Below are 12,468 nucleotides of genomic sequence, written 5' to 3' on the forward strand. Positions count from 1 at the left end.
ATCAAAAGGGCTCCATGGTAAATGGTGCTACATGGTTCAAGGGTAGTGCTAACATCATGAACAGGGTGACACCATAACCCAGTGAAAGTGGTATAATGGTTCATTGTATAACGTTTTTTCTGTCAGGTCTGAAGAACAATCTGTTATCCAACCCATTTGTAGAACAAGAAATCTATGATTAATTTACCGTTTCAGTCAGACTTCAAATTGGGGCACAGAGTAGGCACTTTAAAGCTTCATGCTTTTGTGCAATGCGTGTATTTTGTTTTTTTAGTGTAGAACAAGCTTGAAATCAACAAAAGGGATCAGGAGGAGGTCAAACACAGACTGTAACCTGGAGACAGTCTGATGTGCTGTAGAGGAGATGCACAAAAGATGGTATTGTCTGCATAGAAATGGACTGTAATAACATATGATTTGTTTTGGCTGTAACCGAATCATCAGGACAAATGGAAAGCTTATTGGACAAAACATTTTGATCAACAGCTTTTAAAGCCTTGAACAGATCTGCAGGGGGCAGCACATTGTTACCTTTAATCAAACTAGTTAACAGTGTCATATTCAACAGTTTCTGCAGTATGTTCTTCCTGTAATCTGGTCTAAAACCAGACTGCTGCAGCTGAAAAACATTATTATCCTCTGCAAAAGTAAGGCTGCAGGTTGACCAGTGACTTTACATTTTAACAGGAAAGCTTCAATAACATATCATACTGAGGGAATATTAGACAGAGTCACAGTTTCTTCTTCCACTGTGCCAACATTTAACTAGGAACTGGTAAATATTTTATTGGTACTTGATTCTTACAACAAAATTACACTGTAGATAACAGGCCCTATTATAAAGGTATGCCAAAGTTTTTGCCAATATTTATAATGGATATTGGCATTAAGTATAAACTAGCAATGACTGTTGGTGTTTGCCTTCAAAATCCTCACAGCTCACCATGAGTAGTATCAAAATATCCAACTATCCAGCAGAAATACAAACAAAACTGTGCTGAAAAACAAATCCATATTGAGACTGATGTACTGCCTGCATTTTAACATCCAAAAGAGCACTGAACCCATGTGTTCATTGGAACTCAGAAGGACCCTGTACGGGGAAATGGACCCTCAACGAGGACTTAGTATTGAGAGATTTAGATCCCAGGCCAAGTCGTTTCATATAGGCATCCTTAGAGGAGCAAACAGGGATTCACAGGGACTCAAATCAAAGCTGAACTGTGCGGCCAAACAGCACATGAACTGTGAGCCAAGACAGATTTTGTTGAGATAAAAACAATTTTCTGTGAGGAGATTAGAGAGGACAGTTAGTTGTGAAATGGTGCTTTTATTCAATGACATTAATAATAACAAAAAAGTCTTTTGTTTTTTTATTTAGCATAATAAAGGATGTGTAGAGTGAGCCAAACAATGTGGGCTGGCTTCCCTATAGTAGTCCATTAAAACTCATTAGAGCCGGGAACGAGACACATCAGAGATTTATAAAGCTTGCGTATGATGCTGAAAGAGGAAGAGAGCTGCTCTGACAGTAAACGGTTTGTGATGGTTGTAAAATTCCAGAGTGTACTTTCACCAATACAGCGAGAAGGTTAAAGGTATGGTGGTTTCTGAAATGTTTCGTTTTAGGGAATTGTTGAATTTTGTAGTGTTTTTGTTTTGAGAAATTTTTCTGAGTTTTCTGAAATGTTATTTTTGGGACACTTTTTGTCAGGAGATATCTTATTACATTTTGGGAAATGTGGTGTTTTAGGAAATGCAGTGTTTTGGGAAATGTATTTTTTTGTTTGGGGAAATGTTATTTTGATTTGGGAAATGTTGTAGTGCCTTTCAAAACATTGTAGTGGTGAAATTTTGTTTTATGAAATGTTGTTTTGTATGGGGAAATGTATTTTGTTCTGGGAAGTGTCATAGTGTCTTTGAAACATTGTAGTGTTTTAGGAAATGTTATGTTTGTTTTGTTTTCAAAGAATTCAAATTTACAAAAGTAATGTAGCACAAAGTGCTTTCCATAAAAACAGATAAATAAAAAAAGAATGCATGACCCCACACCAACCCCACAATCCATGCTCGAGGTTAGAAAATGTGTAAAGAAGGACTCAGTAAAAAGCAGGTACTAACAAACTTTTAGAACATATTGTGAAATTTTGTTTTGTTTGAGGAAATGTAAATTTGTTTTGGCAAATGTTATGGTGTTTTTTGAAATGCTGTAGTGTTTTGACCCTCAGAGCCACCGTAAAACGGCCCGCTCTTCTTTAGAGAAAGGCATTGCAGCTGATCCCAGGCGTCGTCATTTATTGTTTTCACCTCAGCTATAAATGGCACAATTTGCATTATGCTTGCTCAAATTGTTTTTGGGAAAAGTTAATGGCACCACCTGTAGACTGATATAAGAGGTCAAGAGGCGAGTGTCAGCCAGAGCTTGTAAAGTTTGACACAGTAAATCTTGTCAGAGGGGATAAACACTATCTCTCTGTGCAATGACAAGCCCTCTTTGTCTCTGAGAACAGGGAAGTCTCATGAAAACTTTATTGTTTATCTTCTTCTTCACCGCTTGTACCTAAAATTGAGAGAGGAAGAGATTGAGCAACACAGGAAAGGGTTAGGGCCAAACCGCTGCAATAAAAGTGATGTATGAGACGTCACTCAGTGATTGGCTCAATACATCACCCTCAAAACACACACGCACACACTCACTCTGCAGTGCCGTGAAGTACGTGGTTGAGTCCTGTCTGCCTGTAGGCTAATAGATGCAAGACAAAATAAGAACTTCGCAAATATAGGATGGAGCAATCCTTTATTGGACTGTATTAGCTCCACTGGAATATACACAGACACACCTGCTCTCATACACACACACACACACGGGCTGTTTTTCTGTTATGGAAGTGCTCTAAAGCTGGAGGCACAGGAGCATTAAGGTTGAGAATAAGCAGGTGGTAACTAACAGAGATGGCACCCTCTCTGATTGATGTGTCTACTGGTGCTCGCTGATGCTTGATGCCTCAGTGACGCTTAGAAACTTCTCAAAGTACCGAGGTCTGAAATCTGTGGCCTCGCTGCTGTGAAATAATATATGAATTACTTCTTTGATTCTGCTCTTTGTTCGGAATGAAATCTCTCATCAGATCAGACTTTGTAAAAATATAAAGATGCTGCCAGTGCAAGTTCTTATAGTTGTTTCAAAGGAGTGAAACACATTAACCCTTACATACTTTTCATTTCATTTTATACCTTCACAGGATGTTTCCAAATTTTGAACCACATTTCTATTTAGAATGTATAAATAGCATATGTGACGGGAGAGTAATTCTTCATTAATGTTCCAGAGAGCAGGGAGAGTGTATTTTTTTTAGGTTTTTCACCACCTGTTTATTCAGCTAATCTTCAACACATACCATCTCCTTTTTACCTTATACATGAAAACGTAAAAGCCACTATGATTAAAATATATTTTATTGAAAATAAAAAAATGTTAAGAAGATTCTGCAGCTGTGGAGTTTATTATACAGCCATTCCATCCATCAAACACTGTTCTCACTCCTACTCTATATCATAAAAAAGATCCCCATAACCACTATGTAATTATAACTATTAACTGAACATTAACCAACATTTAATCAACAATCAAAACAAAAAAGTAATTGGTAATTGCAAACTAGTTTTCTGATTTAAAACAATGGTAGGAAACTTTGTCTGAGTGACACCCCCCAGCCCAGACCCATAACCCACAAACCCACTGTTGAGAAACCACAATTCAGGCATAAACCTTTCTTTCACCTTCCACCTCTGATCAGTACATCTCAAGCTACGACAGCCCAAACCTGCTTGAAAAATTAAAGACAGTTCAATTCAATTCAATTCAAAAACACTTTATTCGTCCATGAGGGGCAATTTGTAAGGCACGCAGAGTAGTAAGGTAAAAAAAAAAAAACTATACATAATGACAATAACCTAAAAGACAAGAAATAAAAGGTAAACAATAATGTGGGGAAAAAAGTCAAAAAAGTCAGTCACGCATTGCACATTTCTCTAACTATAACCACTGACTTAAACTGTGGCTTCTGTTACAGTACGGGGTACTGGAAATGAGAGGAGGACCCAAGAGCAAACACAGACAAGATGAAATCTTACAACAATGATTTATTGTGATTTAAGAATGAATGAAGGGAGTGGGGGTTGGGGGAAGGGATCTGTGACTTGAGATGGCGAAGGAGGCAGGAGTGGCTGGAGGGATGGTGAAGCAAGGTAGGTCTGGAGGGAATGGTGGAGCTGGTGGAGTGGTGCTGGTCCGTGAAGGTGAGTGATGAGGTTCCCAACACAAAGGCAGTGGGGGCTGGATGGCGAGGCACTGGAGCTCAGTGGCGGCAGGTACTGAAAACAGGCAAAAAACACGATAAGCAAAAAAGTATTTTTTCGATTTCGAGAAACGCAGGAATCAATACTCATAAGAGTCGGCCGATATACCACTTGTGAGGTGGAAGACAATCTGGCACCGAACAGGGGAAAAGCCAAGGTATATATGCAGCAGAGCGTTGATTGCCAATGAGGAGCAGGTGAGGAAGCGTGCCGCGAGCTCCAGCACCCGGAAGGCACGCCCAGCCCCTGAAACACAGCAGAAGAGGAAGAGACACACCAAGCACACAGACACACAGTCACAAGCACTCCAAACAGCAAAAAAACCACCACAGCTTCAAGGATTAAGAGTTATAGCTTTTGAAAAACTTTAGATTTCGATTTAAAACCACATTAAATGGTAAGCCAAATGGAAAAGATTCCAGATTCCACTGTCCAATAGCATTTTACAACAAAGAAGCAGTGGACTTACCTGTAGGGAGAAGACACACCACAAAAGAGATTTTTATCTCCTACCAAAGGCCACATGGTTCCTGACACCTGGCCGGTCTTTTTACAAATGCCCCCAGGATCATGGTAGATTGTGGCAGTGAGAGCTACCGGACAGAGGAATTCCTCTCCACCCAACATAACAGCCACCTCAGGGATACCTGCCTCTTCCTTAACAAGGTCAGAGAAATGAGAACACAAGGACGTTGTATACTTTCATAGATGTAGAAAGTCTGTATACCAACATCGACCCTCAAATGGGATTAGAAGCTTTGAAAATGATGTTGGCAAAATACCCCAACCCATCCTGACCACATCAGGACATAGTGAAACTTCTCCAACTCAGTCTCATCACAAACAACTCTGTGTTTAATGGCATATACAGTCTGAGAAGCAAAGGGAAAGAAACGGGCAAAACATTTGCCCCAGCCTACCGATATTTACAGAATGCACCCCAAATCCACCAAACTTTCACTGCACTACTTTAGATAGCTGGATGACCTCTTTGATCTCATCAAATAGTGCCCGTCTGTCAGTGCTTCCAGCATATGGGCATGACGCATAAGCAACCACAAAACCGGAACAGTTTTTAGTTCTTAGACCAGCTAGCTTGCTGCTGTGCTAGCTTGTATCAAAGCTAACTACCTGGCTATGACACGCAAAGGAATTTCATTCTGTTACGTTCTGGTGTTACCCAACACTCAGGCGGACCTGAACTGGCCTAGGTGTTCTGCGCATGCTCCATAGTCCCTGGGCTGGTCTTTGACCCAGAAGTCAAACAGCATAAATTAGTAGAGGAAAGCCAGGGAGAACAAAAGAAGAAGAAGACAAAACATAACAAATGTAAAGCGTCCGAAATGTATAGTGCGGAAAAGTAATCCATGTTGTCACAGTTCAACATGCAACCCATTTGCTGCTTGCTAACTTGTTTGGTATGCGACATAATAGGCCAACCAGAAGAGGGTCCAATAGCATCAAACTGAAAGGGAGCATATCTCCACCTACTGTGGAGGAGTTAGACACGCTTCTGTCAATAAATGGATTCTCCCCCAGTGCTTGTATACTGGGACAAGGACAACAGTTCAATTAAATGACCTAATCAAGCTATAACTGTAGCTCCACTTAACTGTGAATGGAAACATACAGAGTGACAGGATTACGCATTACTTGTACAACTTTATGCACAGCACAGAAAAGGTTTTTGCTGAATATCCCTCGTAGCCGTCCTTTTCCTTAAAAAAAAAAAAACACCAGGACTTAATGAACGAAAATATTGATTATAACAGTAAATCCAGTAACATTTCTAGCATGCTGAGACCCACTGGCTGCTGGGAGGAAGAGGTTCTGAGTGTGGGAGGGGTTTGTGTACAGAGGGGTGGAGTGGTGACTCAGGGAAGAGACTTGAAGTCACCCATCCTGTTGGCCTTGCCCTTGAAGCTGACAGTGCTGTTGCCCCTGCACTTGAAGGTGTCAGATGCTTGTGTGTCAATGTGTGTGTGTACAAGCAGCATCGCTCGGATGGAGACACTTAGATGGCAGTCACCATGACAGGGTCAACAAGGAGGGAGAGCACTGACACTGACATCACTCGACCTCTGATGACCGCTCTATACACACACACACACACACACACACACACACACACACACACACACACACACACACAAAGATGTGTGCTTCTTGTTCAAACACATACAGACAAAGTTACGCAGGACCACAGTTAGCTGGTTTGTGGAAAGCAAATTATTTGAATTGGAGAGTGAATTGTGAGTTTTTATTTAGGACACAATTATTTAAAATTTCTTGACATCATATCATAGGATATAAGAACATTTTCAACAGAAAATATTTTGATTTTAATTGACTTTTTGTAAGTGATAAGTTTTTGACTACTGTATGCTGAAAAAGTTCATTTATCACTGGTGATGTGAATGCTGAGCCACAGTACAGTGTACCATCATTGTCAGGAGATGATTTGCAAGAAGGTGGGCTTGGGTTAAGGGTCCTGCTTAATTTACATAATTTAATTCCAGATATTTAAATTCTATTAAAGACTATTTGTTTCAAGCCTTCTGCTTGGTTGCACCTGAGACTCCTGGAGGCTAAAGAGGTTGTCACGGGTCAGTGGATTGCACCCGGTCGGCATACCTGAAAGGATGAAGCCATTTAGAGACTTACCCACCACACTGGGCTGCTTGTCAAGCTCCCATAGCAAGGAGGATGACCAGACACAATCATTGATAAAAACAAGTGAGGTAAGACATAATGAAGTTTGAAATGATTTATTGATTTGACTGCCTTTATACCATGGTCTGGGCGAATACTTGGTTCTAATCTGCTGCAGGGTGTCTAATATGTGCACATGTACTAACAGGAACCAAGAAAAGGGATCATATTTCTCCCGTTTTAGCTTCCTTGCATCGGCTCCCTGTAAAATCCAGAACTGAATTTAAAATCCTCCTCTTTACCTACAAAGCTCTGAATGTTGCAGGCCATAGTTCCCAATCAACCCTCAAGAGCACTGCACTCTGAAAACACAGGGTTACTTGTCAAGTCAAGTCAAGTCAAGTCAATTTTATTTATAAAGCAGCCCATTATCACAAAACACGGTTTGCCTCAGAGGGCTTTACAGCATACGACATCCCTCTGCCCTTAGACCCTCACATCGCCTAAGGAAAAACTCCTGAAAAAAGAACCCCTGTAACTGGGGGAAAATAATGGAAAACTCAGGAAGAGCGGCAGAGGATGATGAGGGATCCCTTTTCCAGGACGGACAGACGTGCAATAGATATTAATAAATCGTAAATAACAATTGAATTACAATAATGACAAAAAGGAAAGAGAAAGAAAGAGGGGAAGAGAGAGGGGAGAGAGGGGGAGAGATGCACAGCAATAATTTTAACAAACGCATGTGTTACACCACTCAGACGACAACGACGAGGTGTAGGAATAGTTCACTATTTATTCTTCACCAGCAGCACAGAAAACATGCAAGTCACGAGCACCGGGCACACACCTTCGACCAAACGGGGCTCCGTCTAACAACTGAAAACAAACTCTGCTTATTCTACTACTTCACTAGTAGTCATTCACCACTTACTATTTAACTCTGCCCCCTGCTGGCGAAAGTAATTATAACTTCTTACACAAAAGAACTAGAAATAAATGCATATTGCTGAATGAAATGTTACCTCAAATAATAGGGAATGCACTATACAAAAAAAAATATTTTTTTCCCAAGTGCTACAATCCTCCCCTGCTAAATAAATGTTGTCCTCAACATTAGCATTCATTAACAGTACAATTCTGGCCATTGAATATAATACCAGTACTTAACTCGTAACTGTAATATTAATGGTAACTAGGTCCAACATGTCACATAATGGCAATAGCTTTCTTCTGAAAGTTAGAAAGAAGTAAATGGTTGTAAGTGCATCTTAACAGGTTTTACCCTAAAAGTATATTACTATTGAACACTATGTGATCTCATCACACTCTACTCTTAAATAACACTACAGTGTCTAAACTTATGAATAGTCTAGTGCTTAGCAGTTGTAACAATAGTACAGTACTATCTTAATGCTCTGAAACAGAATTTGTCACTTCACTATACAACTCCATGGAGACTTCTGACTTATATCGACAAACATATACCAAATTTCCATTACATAAATTCAATGCCATAACTTAATCCAAACTGTCTGGATTATGACTGGAACCCTTTTTTTTTACCTAACCCACATGAATAACATTCTGAAAAATATAATCAACATTTTTTCTTGTTTAAACCAGATGAGTGTAAACAACAACAATTGAATCATAGTAGGTAATTCACACTTCCTCGTAATTTTTTCTCTTTTTTTCAGTCCTTATTGTCACATGACATCCATAATGGACAGTAACCACTCAGTTCATAGACAGTCCATGTTACTGTGTCCATTCTTCCCAGAATAATCTATAACAGTCCATAGTGACCTTATAACTGTTTTCAGTAGTATCCTGTGGGAACAAGGTAGGGATAAACCAGGTGTGTTCCAAACATCTGTGGAGGTAGCCAAGGCACACTGTATTGTCCATATACTGGCGTCAGTGTATTAACATACAGTGAGTTGGTGTGAAGCCCTACCACACGATGAGTAGGTTGGCCCTAATGAGTCATATGTCAATGTTTCTTTAGGTGTCTTTCTCTCTGTGACCTACGTGGCTGTGTTTCAGAAGACTCTGGCTCTCGAATGCTGGGCAAGTCTGCAGATTGAACAGTTTGTGTAAACTCTGGGCGTCATGTCCAGCTGTGACATTTCGGTAGCATCATCGTCCAAAAGCATTTGAGCCGGTCTCAATCCTGAACTCCTCAACTTCAGCATCATGTTCAGGCTGAGGTGCTGTTTCAGCAGTGACAGGAGGTGCAACATTTTGCTCTCTGGGCTGGTTGTGATGATGCCTCAATCTGTGAGCCCAGTAATGTTCCTCCTCATCTGAACTCTCTGATGTTTCATCTTGTCTATTCTCATTGTGTCTCTTTCTTTGTTGAACATCAGGGTTTGTCCTCTTACAGTGCTTGAGCTGGTTTCCTGAGTGGCAAGGCATTACATGGCATTAACATGTTACGATGAAGGATTCTGCCTCTCCCTGCGCCACGTTCAGGTTTCACCTCGTACACTGGGCTGTCTTTCCCCTTTTGAAATGACAATGTGTATTTGATCCTCCCAATATGAAGCACTTAATTTTTCCTGGTCCCCCACGCTCTGTCATATTTCTTACAAGGACTCTGTCACCTGGGGAAAGGACTGAACTTTGTCTCTTTTTGTCATAATATGTTTTTCCTCTTGCTGTAGTCTTTTTGATGGTTTTGGATGCAATGTCATATGCTTCCTTCATTTGCTGCTACCATTTTGAGCATATTCCTGGTGTGAGTTACATCCTTTCTCCTCATTTATTCCAAAGATCAAATCAATTGGCAAGCAGGGGGTTTCTGCAAAAGCAAGTAAAAGGAGAATATCCTGTTGCCTCACTGGTTGTGCAGTTGTAAGCATGTACAACTTTACTCACATAATCCTCCACTTTTCCTTTTTCTCTTCATCCAAGGTCCATTGGCATGGATAGCAAATGCGATTAAATCTTTCCATGGGTTCCCCTTGTGGATGATAAGGAGTTGTTTTTGAGTTGGTCATGCCAGTGTATCTTTGCAGCCGTCTGAATAACTGATTCTCAAATTCTTTGCCTTGATCATGGTGTATTTTAGCAGGAAAACCAAATTTGAGAGAAAAATCATTAAAGATTTTTTTCTGCTGCTGTTTTGCCTGATTTATTCTTGCGGGTTAGGTAGGCTTGGGTAGAACTTAGTGAAGTTGTCAATAACCACTAAGATATACTCATACCCTCCCCTGCTTTTTTCAAGGTGAAGATAGTCTATAGAAATCATTTCGAATGGTGCTGTTGCAGGTACATGGCACATTGGGGCTCTGCTATGCATGGCAGGTTTCTTTTAGATATTACATTTACAAACTTTGGTTATGAAAAAGTCAATATCTTTCTGCATCCCAGGCCAATAAAATCTCTGCCTAGCAAGGGTATAAACAGCTCTACCCCTAAATGTCCCATTTCACAATGAAGGTACTTGTACACAAGCTCTTTGTACTTTTCTGGGCACAATTTGAGTACATGTTGCTGTTTTGCGCTTCAACAGACCATCTTGAGAAACAAACAGTCTTTTCCATTCACGTAGCAGTTGCTTTGTGTTTTGCAGTGTCCATGTTCATGACTCTCCTGTCTGGTTTTTCCCAGATGTTTTCAGCTGAAGTATGCCCAGGATATGACAGGATCTTGCAGCTGTGCTTGTAGTAACTCTTGTTGTGTTACCTTTATGTCTGGCTGATCATGTGCAGCTAACTCCTGAACATATGGATTGCAGGTAATGGCTGAGAGCCATTCCACTTCATATTTTGTTTTTGTGTTTTCAACAGCGCTGAATATTGCACTCAAAACTTCAGGGGTGTACTGCTCTGTGCACTCACTCATATAAGAGTCCATACTCACAGGTGTACAGAGACAGAAATCTGCATCTGTATTTGTTTTCCTGGGCGGTACTTCAGGGTTATGTTGAAATCGGCAAGCTCAGACACCCAGCGATGTCGATCGCATTCAGTTTAGCTGTGCTCAAGACATAAGTAACAGGGTTGTTATCGCTGTATACTGTTACAGAAGGAGCATAAAACAAATAGTCTCTAAACCTGTCTGTGACAGCCCATTTGGCGCTAAAAACTCAAGCTTCCCTGAATGTAAGCGGTAGTTTTTTTCTGCTAGTGTCAATGTTAAATGAGCCATACCCAATAACTCTAAGTCTGCCTTCCCTGCCTCTGGTACAAAACTGCTCCCAGTCCTTGTTCTGAAGCATCAATATGAAGAATGAAGGATCCTCAAACCTCGGATCACGCCATCACAGGCGGGTTAGTCAGACATCAACTAGATAGTTCAGAGCTTTCAGTGAGTATCATTCCACACTATTTTTCTGGTGTGGGAGGTTATCCCTTAGCTGACCAGGTGGTGGGCTTTGACTCAGTACTTGAGATTACATTTTGTTGAGAGTAGGTCATAGAGACATTTTGCATGACGAGAGAAATCCTGCACATAACCGATAATACCCAGAAAACCCAGAAGTTTCGCAGCTCTTTAATGTTTGTGGGGGGTTTTGTCTTAAATCTTGTACAGCTGCTATTTCTTTGCCGTCCATCTTGCAACCTTCTGCTGAGATCACTTTGCCAACATAAGCATTACCTCATTTTGAACAGGTCACATTTGTCTGGTCTCAGCTTAATTCCCCAATCTTGTTGTCGTTTGAGGACAGCTCTCACATCCTCAACATGCTGTGTGAATGTTTTACTGTAGACTAAAACATCGTCTAAGTATGGAATGCATATTTTGTCTCTTGGGCCCTCAGGCTCTCTTCCATACTACGTTGAAAAGCTGATGGTGCGTTTGTGAGTCCAAATGGAATTCTGTTCCATTCATACAGCCCCATGGGGTAGTGAAGGCTGTGAATTTCCTTGAGTCCTCACTAACCTCCCCTGATGATAAACTTTGCCTTGGTCCAGTACGCTGAACCAAGCATTTCCACCAAGACCATCAAGTATCTCCTGTATGTCGTGGTATGGGGTGCCTATCTGGGACTGTCTTTTGTTGAGCCCCCTGTAGTCAATACAGAGCCTTGGGCTCCGTCTCTCTTTCTCACGCAAACCACTGCAGCTGCATATGGGGGAGGTGGATTGCGGATGAAGTCTTTGTTTAACAAGTCCTGGATGTGGTTTTGACCTCATCATACAATGGACGAGTATAGCATTGTATGTTTTGGCTACTGGGACCTCATCAGTTAGCTTAATGTCCATTTTAAGTTTTTGATGAAGCCTACATCATCTTTGTGTCTGGCAAATGCTCCTGATTCATCCCTGAGCATTTGTTTGACCACCGCCTGTTGTTCGATGGTCAAGTGGTCCAGGTTGACAGGTGGATCAAAATGTTTGTCTTGGGGATCACCTTCAGACGATCCCTTGGTAGAGCATGATGGGGCCTGAGAACTTTCTGCAACCACAGAGTTAACCATGTGTTCCTCTGGGTGCACCAGGTAAC

The sequence above is a fragment of the Plectropomus leopardus genome, chromosome 2 (assembly GCF_026936395.1).
Source record: "Plectropomus leopardus strain MGB_pleo_1.0 chromosome 2, ASM2693639v1, whole genome shotgun sequence".
NCBI lineage: Eukaryota > Metazoa > Chordata > Actinopteri > Perciformes > Serranidae > Plectropomus > Plectropomus leopardus.